This window comes from Mauremys mutica, chromosome 8 (genome assembly GCF_020497125.1).
Source record: "Mauremys mutica isolate MM-2020 ecotype Southern chromosome 8, ASM2049712v1, whole genome shotgun sequence".
Lineage (NCBI taxonomy): Eukaryota > Metazoa > Chordata > Testudines > Geoemydidae > Mauremys > Mauremys mutica.
Genome location: NC_059079.1, coordinates 57010262 through 57031049, shown reverse-complemented (window position 1 = coordinate 57031049; position 20788 = coordinate 57010262). Strand labels below are relative to the sequence as shown.

Sequence of the window (20788 nt, the reverse complement as noted above, 5' to 3'; positions counted from 1 at the left end):
TTTATTAGAAAACCCTGCTGGTGCAAGAGTTGGTGCTAGTTGAAAATAGGTTGGCATCTGGGAAGTAATACAAATAAAACACAAGCCTTGAGCAATGTAGATGGCCTATAACAATGTATTAGTACAAGCTGTCTGAAGACTGAAAGTTAAACAATATTCATGAATGTATTTTGTATCCAAAGGTACATGCATGCTTCTCTTGGGGGTGTTAAGTAGCAGACTTTGTCACAGCTGATAGCCCCCATGTTTGATTCCTCTGTCTGTCTCCCACTGTCACCTCCACAAAGACTGTTCCCCTAATATTTAAGATATTCCTCTACTGGGTTTTTTTCCTACTGCTTTTCCCAGTCTGAGGCTGCAGTCTAGTTAAAATCCCTTGCTCTTAAACTGGGCAATCAAACAACAAATCCAGGATGTAAGACTTGCAATTAATGCTTCTGATGAACCTGCCATACCTTCATTCAGGAGGGCTGTTTAAGTTTTTCACCATCAAGGGCATTCCAAAATAGTCACTCTTATGAAGAGAGAGGAAATTGGTTGGGGGCAAGCTCGAAAATACATGCTTGTAAAATGTGCCTGTTTAATATAAGTTTGACCTCTTCTTAGTCCCCTTGAATTTTGCACCTGTGCCAGTATCACTGACTGCAGGTTTCATTGCTACTGTGTATAACTTTTACATCTCTCTTCAAATCTGACACTTCATAATGAAGTATTTACAAATCATAGAGACAGGGCCTGTTCAGATTGCTAGTTTAAACAAGGGCTACCCTACAACACATCATCTCATCCTAGGCATAGGGGAGGTGAATTGACAAGGTAATACTGTAATCTTTAGGGTAATCTGATTTTTGAAATACAGAAATGGGCCACCTGTTCCCATGGACGTTACAGCAAGATTTGGATAGTTAAGAGTGGGCAGAAAATCTGCTCACTCCAGTTTTCCAATCTCCCCCTCTCCAGCCACGCTTCTTCCCTCTTGCCCTGACGGCTCTTCTCTTCCATGCAAGCTGGTGTTCCCCAACCCTTTGTCAAAGGGCCTCAGGGCCCAGCTGTCTCTGCTAGGCTCTGGTGAATATGCTACTACAGCCTTCTGGCCACACCCTGTTAATACCAGACACTTCTTCAAGGAGTGTCCCTATCAGTGCTCCACTGTAGGTGTATCTGCACCCCTGTGCCTCTAATCGGAGATTTTAGGTAGCAGTGTCTGTTCAGCCTGCACGTGCTACCTCGAGACTATCTAGCACTGGGCAGGCGACCCCCACTCAGTTCCTTCTCAATCACTTTTGGCTCGCAAGGAGCAAGCAGTTGTCCCTTCCTTATCTGCATCATTAGCATATATAGTAATTGTTTGTTTTGTTCTCCTTAAAAGTTAGTGTTTTCTTTTTACTTGTTGAGATGAAAGAAAAAGAAGAGAAAAAACTTTAGTTTACGTTTCCCATCCTGTCTGGGGGGACTCCCCACCCTCTTCCAGGGGTGTTTAGAAGACACTATAAGTTCTTTCAAATTAAAAAAAAAAGGTTTTAAAAATAAAAGAAGAATTGCTGAGTTGGCCAATCGCACTGAGGAAACTCTCTGTCTGGCCAACAATTCAGTTTGGGGGCTTGAAGCCCTTTTTCTTGAGCCTTTACAAGGGGAACATGCTGGTCTTTTTGGCAACTCTACCCCCTTTGAAGTTGAAGGCTCTGGGGATTTTAACTTCAGTGCCCGGTTCTTGCGAGATCTCAGCTTTGCCTGGTGGCAGAGGGAGCATTTCTGAGGGATATCGGACTTTCCCAGGCATCAGACACAGTGAGAGAGTGTGTCCATTATAGGAATCGACTCCTTGCAGGAGAGGCACCTCTTGAAACCAGGGGAGCTGGGCATTCCCCTCATGTGGGAGGCTATCATCCCCTAGCAGAAAGGATTGCAGAAGAAAGTTCTTCTTTCCTCCTAGAAGCTGGAAGGGACCTTATGAGGTCATCTAGTCCGGTCCCTGCACTCAAGGCAGGGCTAAGTATTACTAAACCATCCCTGACAGATGTTTGTCTAACTTGCTCTTTAAAATATCCGGTGATGGAGATTCCACAACCTCCATAGGCTATTTATTCTAGTGTTTAACTACCCTGACAGGAAGCTTTTCCTAATATACAACCTAAACCGCCCTTGCTGCAATTTAAGCCCATTGCTTCTTGTCCTATCCTCAGAGGTTAAAGAGAACAAGCCGGTGCCCAGAATTGCCCTTGTCACCAGGCCGTGTATCACCAATATCCCAGTCAGTGCGACCCTTACCCAGTGATGAGTCTGACAGTGACCAGGAGGATGTCATCTCCCTGGCCTCTCATCGTGGCCTGCCGTAACAAAACAAGGATCCTCCTCAATTCCATCAAACTGACCCACAGTCATGGGTACCGGCTCCTTTGGGCACCCCCACCACCGATGTCCCTCCCACCCCCCAGTGGCCGTATTGGGATCCTTGGGCGACACATACATCCCACATTTTGCGGCCATCCAGTGTCTCTCAGAGAGCGTCCACCCGATGGTCTCCTACAGCCTCGCTGTCCAGAGCCCCTGAGCCAGGAGAGGAGGAAGCTTTTGCAGAACAGAAAGAAGGACTAGAAGGGGAGGCTACCCCTCCAGTAAACTTCTCCTCATATTCTCCTCAGCCACCAGATGAGGCTGTAATGTCCCCCTCCCACCCCCCCCCACCCCACCCCACCCCCAAACACTAGCTGATGATTTTAAGAACTTTCAGGCTCTTACCAAGAGAGTGGTGGGTGAGTTGCAGATTCCCCTACAGGAGGGGGCAGATACACATCACAAGCTGGTGGATATTCTGCACACCTCCTCCTTGTCCAGAATTGTCCTCCCAATTAATGAGGCGATTCTAGATCCTGCCAAAGTAATCTGGCAGATACCAGCCTCCATCGCACCAACCCGCAACAGAGCCGACAAAAAATACTATATCCCTCCCAAAGAGGTAGACTTCCTGTTTCAACATCTGCAACCCAATTCCATCATCATAATGGATGCAGTTAATGCACAAGGCAAGCAACATCACACCAAGTCAACCTCATATGATCAAGATTGGAAAAAGCTAGGTTTCTGGGAAGGAAGGCGTATTCGTCAGTGACATTGCAGTTTAGAGTCATGAACTACCAAGCTGTCATGGCCAAATATGATTTTATTAATTATGGGAACATTTACCAGAGATGCAAAAGGAGCAGTTTCAGGTCATTGTCAGAGATGGTCAGTTAATAGCCAGAACAGCACTACAGATGGCAGAGATGCAGCTGATACAGCAGCGGTAATGAGGTGGGCTTCTTGGCAGCACTCTTCCAGGTTGCCCAAAGAGTGCAGGCGACAGTGGAAGATCTCCCATTTGAAGGCCCAAGCTCTTTGCAGAGAAAACAAACTCTTCTCTCCACACCTTGAAGGATTACCACTCTCTGAGAATCTATGCTGCAAGAGAGAAGAGAAGAGAGAGCCCTCAGCTACAGCACAGGTCACGACCTCCTTAATACCTCCCGTCTCAGCACTAGTATAAGCTCCAGCGTAAGAGGCTGAGGGTTCAGAAGTGGAAGCAGTCAGCATCTCAATCCACAACCTCTCAGACCGCCTCTTCTAAGCACTTTTGACTAGTTGGTCGAGGGCCTGAACAATTATACCTTGCAACATCAGCTGCCCCTCTACACACCTGTCACACCCCTTCGGAAGTTGCCTGGCCTTCTTTCACTGCAATTGGGAAAATATCATCTCCGACATATGGGTCTTGGAGAGTATTTCAGAGGGTTACGTCATTCCGTTCATGTTTTTCCCCCATTCCCACCCTCCTTCTCCATCCCTCTTCAAGGACCCTTCTCACCAGAACCTACTTCATCAGGAAATAGATCATCTGTTATGCCTAGGGGGTCACAGAACCAGTCGTGGTTTTATTTCCATTATTTCCTGCTCCCCCAGGCAAAGGGAGGTTGGAGGCCCATTCTAGATCTAAGGGCATTAAACAAATACATGAAGATGCAAAAGTTAAGATGGTCATGCTAGTAGCCATTATTCCAGCTCTAGAGCAAGGAGATTGGTTTTCGGCCCTCGACCTACAAGATGTCCACTTTCACATCTCGATTTGACCGTCGCATAGGAGATTCCTATGGTTTACATTTGGGCAGGACCATTATCAGTATAGGATGCTTCCATTTGGCCTCTCGTCCGCACCCAGGGTATTTTCCAAGGTTCTCTCCATTGTAGCGGCGCACCTACAAACATCGGGCATCATCTACCTAGACGACTGCCTCCTCAGGGCTTCCTCATTCAAGGATGCCTTAATGAGCCCCCCAGATGACCATGCACACATTTGTGCAGCTGGGCCTACAGCTCAACTTAAAGACATTGACACTGACCCCAGTACAGTGACCAAAGTTTATTGGTACCAGCCTTGATGCAGTTCTAGTGAGGGTGCTCCTCCCGCTACACAGACTCACCACCCTCACAAGTCTCAGAGACAGGCCAGGCCAGCCCCCAAACATTGGCCAGGGATTGCATGCAGCTGCTAGCTCATATAGCAGCATGCACCTTTGTAACCCCAAATGCCTGGATGTTCGTGAGGTGTCCTCAGATGTGGCTCAATTCTGTCTAGTCCCCAAACAGGGACAGACTAACCAAACTGCTATCACAATTCTCGGCAGTAAAGCGCTTTCTAGACTGGTGGAAAGACTCATCCAATGTCTGAGCAGGTGTTCCATTCATACAACTGCCACCAACGCTGACTCTGATGATAGATGCTTCCCTAATAGGCTGGGGAGCTCACCTACACGACCACAAGATTCAGGGGTTGGAACAAAGAGACAATCTGCACAGCGTAGAGAAAGTCCAGTTACAACTGTCGAAAGTTCTATGAATGTCTGAAGGTCCTTGCTTTGGCTGCTTCTGCATGCAATGGATTCTGAGGTATCCTAAATTGCATTCTGTAGTTCACAGGAGGATAGCAAGTCTAAATCAATAAATTTAATGATTGACATCATCATATTTAATTCAGGCCCTATCCAGGCATAGCAGTATATGGTGGTGGTAGGTTGTGAGAGAAATGAAAGAGCCATTCATCAGAACATCCATACTGGATCAGACCAGTGGTCCATCGAAGCCAGTATCCTGTCTTCTGACAGTGGCCAATGCCAGATGCTTCAGAGGAGATTAACAATATAGGGCAATTTTGAGTGATCTGTCCCTTGTTATGCAGTTCCAGCTTCTGGCAGTTGGAGGTTTAGGGACACCCAGGGCATCGTGTCCAAGATCAGACTAAATATTGCACCCCTGACCATCTTGACTTCATGAACTTATTTAATTTTTTTTAACTGTTATACTTTTTTCCTTCACAACATCCCATGGCATCCACAGGTTGACTGTGTGTTGTCTGAAGTAGTACTTCCTTTTGTTTGTTTTAAAGCTGCTGCCTATTAATTTCATTGGGTGACCCATAATTCTTATGTTAATAACACTTCCCTATGCACTTTCTCCACACCATTCATGATTTTATAGACCTCTGTTAGATCCCCCACTTAGTCATCTCTTTTTGAAGTTGAACAGTTCCAGTCTCTTTAATCTCTCCTCATATGGAAGCTGTTTCATAGCCTTAATAATTTTAGTTGACTTTCTCTGTAGCTTTTCCGATTCTAACACATCTCTTTTTTAAGATAGGGCTATCAGAACTGCACACAGAATTCAAGGTGTGGGTGTACCATGGTTTTGTATAATGGCTTTGATATTTTCTGTATTATCTATACAGAGAACAGTTTCTAAAGAAAGCAAGGTGTTCCCCCACACAATAACCAACACCCCAAACTGAGGATTATTTCATGTATATGTTGGGGGGCTGGGAGAACTGGCAGGATGCCATTACTAGGAAAAGGATAAAAATTATAGAAAATGTGATCTGAAGAGAATGCTTTCTATCCTAGACCATTTTTAATAAAAAAACTAAAGTCAACAGCACTTGTGAGTTCCTGTTCCTTGACTTGCTCTCCCCTTAATCCTGTTTTGCAAGGCCTCCCATCTGTCTGTCTTGTATCTTTCCCTTCTATTTAGAACTGTTAGTACTCAGATAAATCAGAGGTTGATTTATGTTATCGCTAGTGCCTGATGGAGAAGTTAGTGACCTCTTGGAGTAATATATACTTTGTGATAAGATTTACTAACTTCTTTTTTTATACTTGTTCCTTTCATCTGTTTCATTGTAATATAGCATACTTTCAGCTCCACCTGGGGAACAAGGGAGGGATAATTTGGAGCCAAAATCCGTAATGTCTGTCACAATAATTGCTGTGAGCAAGGATGAATTTTGTCTGAAACCCAGTTCTCCCATGCCCAGGAGGGCTTGAGTAACGAGTTGTGTTCATTAGCTAGTCTTTCTGATCCTCTCACTCAGAGCAGTGTCATTAGTGGAGAATCTGAGGCATTGCCATAGGGAGATATTGTTGTTGCTAGGTCAAAAACCATAACAGCTTTGACAATCCTGTCATCGCTAAGACTGTAGACTTGCTAGCATGGCTTCTGAAAACTAAATTGCTAGGTCTCTACCTGTTTGGTCACCATTTCCGGTGACATCCTGCTAAAGAGTCTTTAAGAGTAGAGCTGGAGAGGATGAGCAACAAGGCAGCAGGATTTTGTTCAGGCTACTGCAGGATCTTCTAAGTGTTCACATCTGTTCAGGGAGCCTGCAGGTTTCACTTGTCCATAACATGTACTGTTGAAATGGAAAAGGTGAGATGACTGAGGCTGCAGCATACACTTGGTGGAGAAAACCTCTGCCAGAGACGTTCATACGTAGTGTTTCAGGAACTGCCATTGCATCCTGAATGGCAGCACAGCTTGGAGATGCAAAAAGAAATTTTCCCAAATTTCATTGGTCCATCAGCGTGATCATATAGGACACTTGACAGTGACAGCACCCAGATGATGGAGAAGAAGATACCTCTGTATCCTCCTATCGGTATTGATTCTTGTTGGTCCTAAAGCTCGCCCTCTTAAGGCTGATTAATTTTAATAGCTGTAATTTCAAGAGCAGCTGAATAACACTGTTTATATTGCTTAATATAATCTTCAGTTAATGGTGACCGGCTAAGTGAGAGTATTAATGAAAAAGATGAGAGCAGAAAGGATGATCTGCTGATCTTTCATTTCATGGGCAATTAGGAATGGAATGGTTTGATTTTTATGGAACTCTTTAAGAAGACCAATTTACTATATCACAAGTAAGCTGTTTTCCTTTCAAATACACAACTGTAGTCTTACGTGGTACTGCAACACTCTAAGAAAAAATACAACCCTATATTTAAATAATTTTTATTTGGTTAATTGGATTTGTGGTGTTATTTCTGTGGGACTCTTTATTTTGGGTTTTCAAAGCTCTTCCAAAATTCTGTGGTGTAATTAATTATTGCATCTGTCCACAATCCTTAAATTTGCATTCCCAGTAGAGGTTGTGGTTCACCATAATGTTTACTTCTAATTAGTAGGACCTGATCATCATTCTGAAAAGTGGATGGACTGGTAAATATGTCCTCCCCAAGGAACAAGCTGAATACCAGTAGATCACACTTCATAGAGGTGCTTGAGAAAAGTCACCAAAAGAGAGATCAAATCAAGTGTGACAGATATTGCAGCATCTTATTCTCTCTTCGCTGTAATTAACATAGTTGGAAGAAATGCTCTTTTATAGACATAAGTGGCAAAATAGTTGTGAAGGCTTAAAATAACCTGTCTACTGAAATAACCTACACAAACGTTTGTTCTACCCCACCAAAGATAACCCACACTTACACAGTACTTTTCATCCAAGTGTTGCCGGCCCAAAAGGCCTGAGGCAGCAAACAGTGGTTCGTTGCCCGGTGTGCGTCGCACTAATTATCACACCAGGGTGGAGAATGCAGAAAAAGTTTATTTGAGCCCAAATAGAGGTGCCAGGGAGATATTACAATCTCAGATCCTGCACACAGATGCAAGCTGTGTGTCCCTTCTTATACATGATTTCAACAAGGCATTCTCATTACCCCCCATTGCCCACTTACCCCCCTTCTCCCTTCTAGTCCCCTCCCATATAATAGGCACTTTGTATAGTTAACAATTAAATCATCCTTGACAGCAGACAATTCATCTCGTAACTTTTCAAGGCTGTTACCTTGGTTTACTTCTGAATTTATTACCCTGTCTCTCCTCTCTAAACGAAACACAAGTAGGGCCCCTATTTACTATCTCCTGCTGTCCGTGTTGTACTGATAAGAAACAGTTACACATTCCATTCTCACTTCTAACTTGGGAATTCAACTAGAATTTAACAGAAAGGGACTCTTAGACCAGCATAAAATAACTTTGGTTCAATTCAGGCCTAGTACAGAAAAACTTCATTAATACTGTGGTTTTCTACCCTCCTGAATTATCTAGGAATATGCCTAATGGCACCAACAATTCCCCCCTTTGAGAATACTCAACAAACATTTGGTTGAGTTTTCTCATACTTTGAAGACAAAAAACAATTAAACTCTAGGGAGCTGGGGTATTCAGTTCCACATTCATCCTCCCTATGGACCCGGTAGGATTCGGTATGTGGAAGCCCACACCCACCCTAACCGGTCCTCATGCCTGGAAGGAGCACTGTGAATGTTCATACTTCCATCCAGAAAGCGTCCAAGTATGTCATCCCCCTGACCACAGATCAGATGGTTCCTGATAGTCTGTAAGGGCAGTGGGCCAAGTCTGGTGCTCAAGATCCATCTAAATATACCAGATCCCACTGCAATACCTTCCCAGTCTCAGTGATTTTCAATACCATCTCTGTCAGCAACTTCTGGGTCATAGAACCAAGGGTGGAAATGACATGTAACCCACCAACTCCAGCTTGTACTTAGGATAGCTGAGCTTTAAAAATAAGGCTAGTGGCCTTTTCTAGTTGGCCCAATTTCTTATCATGTTCCCAGCTTGTAAGAATATTTCAAATGGCTGCTGTATTATTGGCCTGAGTCCACAGAGATCTGGTCAATTCCCTCTTCTTGCAGAGGAAACAACCCAGGCTTTCTGTTGTGCTAATCTAATGGCAGCCCCTTGTGAGCAATACATGCTGAAGGATTTATCCAAACCACAGGGCGCAGCCTGTAGAATAAACCCCAAAATCTAATCAATACCACAGTCTCAAACAGGGGTCCCACAAATTTCTTCCTGCCAGTGTATAATTCTTGGTTTCTACACCAGGGTCAGTCCTTAATGTCCATTTTGGTCAGGAAATCCTGGATTCTGACACTGCACAACGCTGTTGGTGGTCAGCAGGGCTTAATAAGGGTCTTTTCAGCATAGAGCAAAAGCAGTCTTTCGCTGGTGGAGCTTTACATCGATCCAGTTTCCTGGTTCCAAGGGTGGCAGGACTCCTAGGGTCTTTGTGTAGTGCGTCTTTACCTGTGAAAAAAGAAACCTAACACATTTCATTAGTGCCTGTCAGCGATTTGCAGACTTTACAGCTGTGTGGGAACATTTAAGCCTCCCTTGTCTTGGTTGTTAGCTAAGTCTTAGCTGAGAGCAGTGTCCTGAAATGGGGCTAATGCCCTATCTTTAAACTCAGCATGTTAGCTATTTTTCCTCAATTAACTCGTTCTTCTTCCTTTTTTCTGTTTGGCTTCTTTTAACCTACAAAGGAAACTTAGCCTTCACTTATACATCTTTTTCTAACAATGAACACATATACATTGCCTTTATACAGTACATTAGTCTTATTATTTAAAGTTTGTCACATCTATCCTTTTACTAAAATAACTTTTTCAGAGCTTTGGGACAACAAGTTAGGACAAGCACACCCACTTTGACGAGTTTATTTCATAGAGCCTCTAATCCAATAGTTTCCCACCATCCCCAGCCCTCTGGCTAGAAATCTGAGATAGCCAGAAGGATCCAAATACAATATGGGGAGTGGGTTAACTTTCCATGTCCTTGCTTCCAAAAACTATTAATATGCAAGTTTTACTAACAATTTTCAATTAAAAGATTTGGCCAATAAAGTTTCTCTTTCTCTTACTTAAGGAGATGTATTAGACTTTAGTATATCACATTTTTCCCAATTTATCCAAACACTTTGTATTCCAAGTTGAACAAAACAAGTATCTGTATTCCAATCCAGACCATCCCATAAACAAAATAATTTTGGCCACGAGACAAACACCACAAGACAGAACATAAAACATAAAACATAATTTTACTGTGCTATCAAAGGCATGGTATGTTGAATGCTGTTCAGCTAGCATCAGTTTTCTCTGATTATCTGAAAGACAAAAACAGGGGTCTACCTTTTCTGGGTAGTCAATCATCACTGAAAATATACAAATACCTCCGTTGATTTCAGGCAAAACAGGGGAATTACCCCATATTTTCATATATATGTTTCATAGGCAGCTTAGGTCTCAGTGACTTCTACTTTATCAGTTAGATAACTTGCATCAATACAGATGCTTCCTGACTTGCTTTGTACTTTTAACTCCTGCTTTTAAACACTGAAAGAAAACATCATCACTTATAGTGCCTTTAGAACCTAATAAGATTTCAATTACTTATATAAACATTTTTTAGATAATTCAACTAAATGGGTCATAACCAAATGATTGCAATCTAATAATTTCTTTGCCTGAATTTATTTACAAACATTTCAAAAACACCAAGAATTTTTCTCTTTAGCATTTTTACAAAGTTCAACTGCTGTTCCCTCCAGCAACTATGGAGTTAACTTTTCACACTGCCTTAAATCACTCACTTGTTTTCTCCAACAACCACTTTTCTCAACTTAAATCACTATTACAAGTATCCTCCTGGATATTTGAAATCCCCATGTTTATACCTATTTACTCCTTTCTTCCACTAGACCCTCAAAAGTTTCCAACCCGTTTTCCAATCTCTCCGTCTGTTGTTTGCCTGCCTGGGCCCGATCCTTCTTTTCTAGCTGAACCGTTCTTTCCCTAAAACATTTTAACTCACAAGACTACCTAAGTCTTCCCTTGTGAGGCTTGCCACCTGGGCAAAACACATGGCCCACTGGTGTTTAATTATTTAATTTCCCCTTGTAGCAAACACACTGCTATTACGGTGTATGCTGAGCACAAATAGTTAAATTTTGGCAAGTCCCTGAAGGACTGGTACTTGCTTAACCAGGGCTTCCTTTTCTAACTAGAAAATCCTGTCTCAAAGCCTGCAACTTGCCCTGAGCGCAGGTTTGAGTTGCTGTCTGGGTCATGATCTATGCTCTTAATTGCTCAATTCTAGTTATCAAGTACATATTTGTTCTTTTTCTCCAACTACTCTATTGCCCAGTCCTGGTGCAACTGGGGGTAGAACCCCTTTCTAGTTCTCAGACTTACTGCAGCTGAGAGTAGGCTCACCTTTAATCATGCAATCCTCAACATATAACACCAACAGTTCCAAACAAAAGAAACACAACATAACAAAGGTAAAACAAATAGATGGTGTAAATTCTATAGGGCTTCCCCATTCTCAATTACTCACCAAACTGTAACAAATCTGTTACCAATTTATCTACTGCAGGACGTTGGGGGAGGACAAAACACACCATATAACCAAACCCCAAAGCTTCCCCAAGCCTTAAGCCACTTTAATACTCACACATATCCAGACGACCACGTCTGTATATAACATTCAGAAAAGGGGAATAGGTGGACAGGAGATTATTCTGTATACAGCTTGTCCAGTATTTCCAACATGCTTCCACTCTTGGGAGAGCTGTTCTTTTACACCCTGGAATCTCCTGAAGTGTCTCTTTCAGAGATCCCAGTTCAGGTCACCAAGCCATACCAGCTCTGGGATTGCAAAGACTGTTAAATCTCACTAAACAGTTAAGCTTTGCAAATGCAATCTCAGTTCTGTAACTTATATTACCTTTAATTTACCTCTGTCTATATTTTCCCACAGCCAGCTGGGGCTAAAAGCAGTTTTTCTTTATACTTAACATAGTCTGACCTAACACGCAGAGCAGCTCTCTCTTTATCTCTGGCCTTAGCCGAGTTTCAAATTAACCCATTCCTAGACGAATTGCTCACACCGTGTCAGAGGCTTTTCCTTTGGTGATTAAAAGCTCCTCTGAGATATATGATCTTATCTAGATTGAAGGTACCTTCTAATGGACATTGTTTAGATGGATTTTCACGCGTGTAAAGATTCCAATTCTCTAAATACCTGCAGGTTTCAGGACCATAATGTACGTACATGTACTATGCTGGGGTACCCTTAGGGGGTGAGGTAGAATATTTAGACTGTCCCTTCCCCCATTTTCCACTTACACACACAGAGAGGGGGGCCCTGTCCGCACTAGCGGCTCATAAACTAAGAATCTCTCCCTACAGGACACTCACACAGGAGAGATTAACGAGGATGACTGACTCTTCTACACCTCCTTTCAGCAAAGAGCTTCGGCTAGTCTCTGGGAGACACAGCGCCGTATACTCTAATTGCATTCAATGAGATGATCAGACTGTCAGTAGCCCACACGGAAAGGAAGGGGGGGGAGGGAAGATAGGTTCACACATTCCTAGACCCAGGCAGCTTCCTCGCCGGACGATGCCAGGCTGAGTCAGCCCACCGTGGGTCGGATCTCCTAAAGATCCACTAGTTACTGGGCTTGCGTTAGACTACTCCTGATCATTAGCAATCGCTTCACAGGGCAATCTGGGCGTTTTCCAGTAACGAACACTCACACTGGTGTACACACACACACACACACCAAGACCATTATTCCCACGGACAATCCTCCTCCCAGTGCAGCTCTGGGGCATATGATGGGGGATTTTTACAAGAGCTCTTTATACAAAGAGTTTCAAAAGCTACCCATTCGCTAACAAAACAAAAGTAATTGAAGGATCATGTTGTAATTAAGCGATCCTTCTGGTGGCCACCTTTCCTGGCTCTCTAGTTGATATTGAGGCCAGTCAACTGTACAGAACCTTTTTAGTTTACCCTTAGTCATTGGATCCAAACCAAACACTTTCCAATCTGCTAGAATGCATTCTGGGGGCATACACCGTGCCCTGCCTGTACTCCATCCCTGCCCCATACCTATGGGAAGACACTGGGCGTCCCCAGGTCTTAACAGGCAAACAAAAGGTTAACAACACTGAACTGTTCCTACCTTTTCCACAGGACCGGTTCCTCACCGTCGCCCACAGCTGCTTCTCCACTATCTGAGTGCGTTGCACCGTTGTGTCCTCCAAGGTCAGCCTGACGCGTCTCTGCCGAGGCCCCCGGTAAAAGCACCGGTGCGCGCTGGGCATCGGCTGTGACTGTCGTCCACCGGCCATTGGAGGAGTCCGGGCAAGGCATAATTTTGCCTCGAGCCCACCCAGGGACGCCAAGACTGTTGCCGGCCCAAAAGGCCTGAGGCAGCAAACAGTGGTTCGTTGCCCGGTGTGCGTCGCACTAATTATCACACCAGGGTGGAGAATGCAGAAAAAGTTTATTTGAGCCCAAATAGAGGTGCCAGGGAGATATTACAATCTCAGATCCTGCACACAGATGCAAGCTGTGTGTCCCTTCTTATACATGATTTCAACAAGGCATTCTCATTACCCCCCATTGCCCACTTACCCCCCTTCTCCCTTCTAGTCCCCTCCCATATAATAGGCACTTTGTATAGTTAACAATTAAATCATCCTTGACAGCAGACAATTCATCTCGTAACTTTTCAAGGCTGTTACCTTGGTTTACTTCTGAATTTATTACCCTGTCTCTCCTCTCTAAACGAAACACAAGTAGGGCCCCTATTTACTATCTCCTGCTGTCCGTGTTGTACTGATAAGAAACAGTTACACATTCCATTCTCACTTCTAACTTGGGAATTCAACTAGAATTTAACAGAAAGGGACTCTTAGACCAGCATAAAATAACTTTGGTTCAATTCAGGCCTAGTACAGAAAAACTTCATTAATACTGTGGTTTTCTACCCTCCTGAATTATCTAGGAATATGCCTAATGGCACCAACACAAGCATAACAGTGTTTTACAAAGATAGGTTAGGATTATCCCCATTGTACAGAATCTGATGCACAAAGAAGCTAAATGAGTTTCCCAGAATCCTACAGAGAGCCTGTGAGAGAGCTAATAAGAATGATCTCCTGGCAATTGCAATTCATCTTGCTACATTTTAATAGATTGTGCCTTGGGACTGTAGAAAAAAGTTTACAGGAACTTTCGGAGATGTTTGCAATGTAAAATGCTCATACTTTACAGAGCATACCAGTGGGATAAAAAGGAGTACTGCCTATAGGCTACTGTAACCGGGTCCTTTTCTGGGCCGCCCCCCTTGCTGAGCTCTGTGCTCCCTCAATAAAGCACTGTGAGGCTTTTCTTGCTGCAGCACCCGTGGCTTTTATTTATATACAGTTCCCACCACCAGCAATACTATTTACAAATACACACAGGTCTTCCTATCTCCTCTTTTACAGGGAGTCTCCCTTCAACCTGGAGACTGTCCCTTCCCTGGCCATTCCCCCCTTGCACTGGCTGCCAGCCAGCCAGCCTTTATAGCTCTTCTACTAGCAGGCCCACAGGTGCAGCCAGTTCCAGAGGCCAGGCACCAGACTTCTCCCCAGGCCCAATCTATTTCTCCTGATTGGGGCTGGCTGAGCAGGGGCTAATTAGGTGCCTTTGCACCAGCACTCTGCTACAGCTACATAGGGATGTTTGGTTTGTGTGCAAAAGCAGCAAAGTCCATTTTTGTGTGGAAGCACTGCCATTGGTCAGTGTTGAACAGAGACAGGTATCCCCTCATGCTGAGCTAGTACTTTCCTGCCATTTCCTCACCAAATATGCCTGCTTATTATGAGAGCCATAGAACTGATCTCAGGTAGTTATAAGGCTTGACAATAAATGCATTTGTGGGTTGCATTAGCTGTCATTCTGACAGTGGTTCTCATGTAGATGAGTCATTTCCGCTTGTCACATTCACCCATTGCATTATGGAATAGATGGCTTAATGGAGGCATGTCATTCAGTGGCTAACTAGCAGGGGCGGCTCTAGAAATCAGGCTGCCCCAAGCAGCGCGGTGCGCTGCGCCGCCCTTCCCCGGTCCTGCGGCGGGTCCCCTCTTCCCGCGGCTCCGGTTAAGCTCCCGCAGGCATGACTGCGGTGGGTGCCGTGGTCCCGCGGCTCCGGTTGACCTGCCGCAGTCATGCCTGCGGGAGCTCAACCGGAGCCGCGGGAAGACGGGACCCGCCGCAGTCATGCCTGCGGGAGGTCCAGCCGAGCCGCGGGACGAGCGCCCCCTCCGCAGTCATGCCTGCGGCAGGTCCAGTCGTCCCGGGGCTCCGGTGGACCTCCCGCAGGCATGACTGCGGCAGGTCCGCCGGCCCAGCCTCCCGCCCTCCCCGGCGGCAGGGGACGCCCCCTACATTTTGCCGCCCTAGGCACCAGCTTGTTTTGCTGGTGCCTAGAGCCGCCCCTGCTAACTAGGCAGTAACTTAGGATGGGTTTTGTATATCTAGTCCCTAGTATATTGCAAATGAGCTTTTTATTTTGGATTGTGACACTACAGTTCTGGTTCTACTCAAATTTACAGGGGAAATCCTGATAATCTACTCTTACGTTACCTGCACAAAATTCTCTGTTACTCACACTCTAGGGCACCCACCTTTACAAGTTCCTAGGGCTCAAGGCATAACCCTCTTAATTTAGGCACCCCCACCCTTTCCCGGTTCCTAAGGCTCCAGGCGAAAGACACCTAACTTTAGTCCTCCGTGGGCTCCAGGCTCTTCTACTCCATGGGCTCTGGGCAAACACCCTTTCTCTGTGGCCTCAGAGCAAACACCCTTTCCCTGTGGACTCAGGGCTTAATCTTTTGCAGGTTTACGGGGTCTTTTACCAGTGAAAGAGCCCTATACAGTAATATCCTACGTAACCTCTATTTATTAACAATCACCAAAACCAGAATGCACATGCTACATATACAATGCGCACCACTTCCAATAAGATAAATTAACTTTTCTTGATAGCCTGTCAGGATCAGGTCCACCTGGAGGACTCCAGTTTCTGCACGGTGTCATTGGCAGAGTGTTGCGGTCTGGCAGCTCTGTTCTTAGGGCTGTGTCTTGGAGCTGGTTCCCCGCAAAGAACTTGCCTTTAGATCCCAGTTTATATAATGAAACTTGAGCCCAGCTTAGCTATACCTTAACCAATCATTATACTAAACATTTTACTAACCAATCCTGACATTGTAACAAAATTATATAACCACTCCTACCTCACCACCTTAATTAATTTACACCTGGCAAAATTAATTATGTAACAGACAGAAACAATTAAAGAACCAGACAGAGATTATGCAGGGAAACAATAGGGAAGTGGGGACCATAATGACAAAACAATAAAAAAATGAGGATTTCACAACCATAATTACTGATGAGCGATTTCTTGACGGACAGAATGCTATCAAACTAAGTTTTCTTTAACCACCTTAAGATCTGATTCTTTATCTGGTGATAGTTGGTGCTATTAGGACGTGGTCTCCTTCTTAACAACCTGATATTACATTGTTTTAATGTAATTTAGATACAATGTGAGGATGTGACTTCCTGCTTCTCAGCTAGTGGCTGCTGCTCTTTTAACCTGGCTACAGACGAAGGCCTTAGGCTTTAGGTCTTGCAATATGGCTACAGACAAAGGCCTTATCCTTAAACTTAGGCCATGTCAAGTTTGGCACCACTTGATGATTGAAGGGTTTTAATTCAAGCAGGTGGCAGAAGTCTCACACCAGTCAGTCTCATACCAGGCAGCAGTGCTTACCTTAGATTTAGAAGGTTTTCTGATAACCCCAGACTTCTTTTTGCTTTTATCACAGCTTTCACCATCAGCAGAAACCACAGCTAGCCGCAGCAGCAAACGCACCAGGAATGCTTATCCAGGGCCATTGTACTCCGAGCCAGGTCTTCAGTAACCCTTGGCATTGATTTTTAGCTGCATTGAATAGAATATAGTGTTTACTTTCTGCAAGATAATTCAGGAGGGTAAACAGATAGCATTCACTAAAGCAAAGTCAATATTAACTACATTCACTGTGATATTAATTGTGTGGCTCTGCTGTGGAAAATGGCCCTTTTTTTTTGGGTCTGTGTTTAGAATGGGTTATAATGTGCAGATACTTTATTATTATCTCAAAATGCTAGTCAGATATTCTGTGTCCCCTGAGGTGCTTTTAGATTTCGGGATATTTGTGTTTCTGATTTGTGTGTGTGTGTATTTTTATATTATTTCCTTAACTTTCCACAACAAAAGAAGGCAGGTAACACAAGTGCTGCTACATGGCACTGAAAGATTGGGCAACCGTTGGCCTTACAGAAGTTGCAGTTTTGCTAATGTGAAGATCCATAGAAATCAGCATTTCAGTGTTACAGGCATTATGTGCCTACAGCTTTATATGCTGAAATGCTAAACTGTTTCCTGTGCCATTTTCCTATTCACGCATGCATATTTGAGCAACATACTGTGGTCAGGGGATGCTCTCTGTGTTGTTGCCCTCCAGGGCTTCTAATTCAAAGTGTCTCCAGGCCGCCTGACTTTGCTTCTCCAGGTCTCACTTCCCATCTTTGAGCTCTCTTGAAGGTATTTATGTAGGTGATAAGCAGCAGAAGTTTAGATTTCTAGAAGAAATCATATTCAGGGCCTCTCAGTTGGTAAAAGCACACTATCCCCCTTTCACATTTAGAGACTGAGAGCCCTTTTCTCTACTCCATCACAGAAATTTCAAATGCCCCTGTCCTGCAGAGTTCCTGAGATCTGCAGCAAAGCGGGTAGGGAGAAGGCTCTGATACTTCTCTCCAATGGGCCTTAGGGACGATGCATGAGTGGAGCTGCCTTTTTGTGCCCCATAGGAGCCAAATTGCACCCAGATTCTACCTATGTTCCACCAAAAGACGGTCACTCCTGGTCTTTGTTTTAAGCTTCCTGCACTAATTTTCTTCTTGCCCCTTGTTTTTAGTCTTTTCCCTACATTGTCTGTGTCCCATGTTTGAGTTATAGCAGATGGAGAGTTATGTCCCTTATGTGTTCCTAGCTTGGGCTGATTGAAGGCTGCATCAGGCCGGAAAAGGTCTGCAGTCCCCTAATTATACAGGCAGTCCATGGGAGATAATGGAATCCATCTTTTCCATACTGTCGGGAGAAGTGAGGAGATGAGGGAGCAAGTACTAGGACACTGTCTCTTCCTGAATCTCTGTCTTCCTAACAGCTTTCTGGCAGTTTCCAGCACTTCATTATGTGAAGAAGTACCACTGGGTGAAACTGTTTTTGTTTAAATAGACCCTGACATTACTATAAACATACCCAGCGTGTATTATTTCTGCCGAAGTGGCAGGCATGTAGTAGATGGAAACTCTGGGCGGAATATCAATGCCTTGATTTTTACCAACCTTCTGTGCAGCATTGAAGAGGGCCACTAGGACTAGCCAGTGGAGATTGAGATATAATTGCTTGCCTAGAGCGGTAATATCTCTCGGTTACACCACTTGAATACCAATGAGAAAGAAGGAGGGTGTCAAACAGAATCGTGGGGAAGAGAAAAATAGGGATGGAAAGGAGAACAAATGATTAAGAGAAGAGACCATTTTTGTTTGAAGTCTGTTACTGGGGAATGATTTGTATTTGTAATGAAATTTTCAGGAGCAAAGCACATTACACAATCAATGTTTTAGAAAAAAAATGGGAGAGGGGAAAGTATGCAGCTTGACCCAAAGTGCCAGTGAAAAGAATACTCCTAGGGATGAGGAGAGAAAGCGAACAGAATCCAGGATGAGTAACTGGAAATTAGCACATCCCTTTTAGCTTGATGGATAATGCACCAAGAGTTTTTAATTGAATTCTCTCCTATACTGCCTTTCTCACAATAATTGACCTCAATAACTCTTCTTAAGGCAATTTAGCTTTAAGCAACATTAAAACTTGACATCACCATTCTGTGCAACTGGCTACTTAGGTGCAGTTTCATCAGTTCCAGCTTCACTGACTCACTGCCATTCTATATGTCGTTTCGGAGAAATAGAAATCTACGGCCAGATCATTCCCCTCCATGAGCAGAGAGTTCCAAAGACAATTTGGGGGTACAGAATATCTCTGTGGCATTGTCTTCCTTTCCTTGCATCTTATGGATGTAATTCTGCAAGTGCACTGCATGGCTCAAGCTCTGTATACGAAAAGAGGGCTTGTCTGAAGAATGTTTTCTCTATGGCATCTGTAGAATAAATATAAAATTAGAGAATTAAAAGTTAGCTGTAGTTTGGTTAAAGAAAGATTTATTGTAAAGAAAGGCCCTAATTAGCAAATAAAAGAAAGGCCTTGAAAGTAATGAGTTATAAGGCCAGAAGGAATGAAGTAGCGAGGATGTCTGGTTCAAAGAATAGCTAATGAAATAAAGGGAAGCTTCTAAAAAGAAAGCCTCTGACTGATAGGGGTGACTGCAGATGGTTTTAAACAAGACAAAGAGAATCTGTCTTAAAAAGAGCTAACATGGACCTTCCCAACCCACCTACCAATGTTATCTCAAAAATTAGGGCCTACGTGAACCCAGGTGCAACAGAAAAACTGTTGATCAATGAGAAGGCCGGAAAGAGATAGAAAGGAAAGGCCTTGGGGAGAAAGGAGGTTATAAATCTTATCTGGATTAAGGCTGGAAATAAGGGTGAACTGTCTCAAATTGTTTTTTAGCTGAAGTCAGTAGTTGGCAGTGACATCGCTTTGTTAAAGGGGATAAAAAAGTAAACTTGTAAAGGGTTCATTGCTGATACCTGCCTGACCAAGTTGGAGCTGGTCAGTATAGGTCTAAGGATCCCTGAGTTTAGCCCGTTTGTAAGTATTTTGATCTAATCCTTATCAGGGTTTTGTTATGGATGTAGTAAATAGCTTATTTTGGTTTTTAGGTATGTTTATAGCAATACTGTTTGACCTTATTGGCTGAAGATTCATTTAAAATTGTTAGGAAGATGAAAAACGCTACACAAATGTTTCCTATTTTACACAAAAGCAAGAAAGCTAGTCTAAGCAAAAGACTGAAGAAAATCACTTTTATATAATTTTGCGCTATTAATTTTAGACTCCACTGCAGATAGGCTTTAATAGGTAGGTTAGGGGATGTGTTGTGAAGAGGATGAGTGTGTATTTGACCTATATCCTGCACATCATGTCCCAAAAGTCCTGAAAGGCATAATGGAATGAATGTACTATTACACTACGTGTCCCTCTTAATTTTATTGTGTTAACTCACATATATACACATTACATTTCTATCATAATTATTAAAATGAAAAGAAGAAAGAGAACAAATCGAGCTATTGCTGTTTTTGTGATCAGGAGGCAGCTCTAGGAATTTTTATTGTTTCAAAGCCACATACTTGGAAAATGCACCACCACAGTTTGTTATATTATTGCAGAGTCGCTTTTGTATCGGGAACATTTCTACTGGGTTTGTTAGTAAAGAATCAATTAATAAGCAATTGCAGTCACTATGCAGAATGACACCTGATAGCAAGATGGTGCAAAAGTCTCAGCTGTACAATCCAATATAACATGTTTTATTTTTATAAACTCTTTATGGGCCCAAATTTAGGTTCTAATTCAAAAAGAAAATAAACAGTACAATTTATTTTCTTCCCTAAATATTAAGAGTGTGACAAATATAAAAGGTAAGAGAATACAGCAGGAAGCAATATAGTCAGTCCTATGCTGGAGTGAGAGAAATAACTCATTTACAAAAATATACCTACAAACTAGCAAGTTTCCCAAATAAGTTAAATTTAA

The 20788-nt window shown here is 43.4% G+C and overlaps 1 protein-coding gene across 2 annotated transcripts in view; it reads left to right on the top strand.

Moving 5' to 3' along the window:
• XPR1 (xenotropic and polytropic retrovirus receptor 1) overlaps positions 1 to 20788 on the top strand; it is a 306687-nt gene that overhangs the window by 271322 nt on the left and 14577 nt on the right. The gene's annotated exons all lie outside the window — the stretch shown is intronic.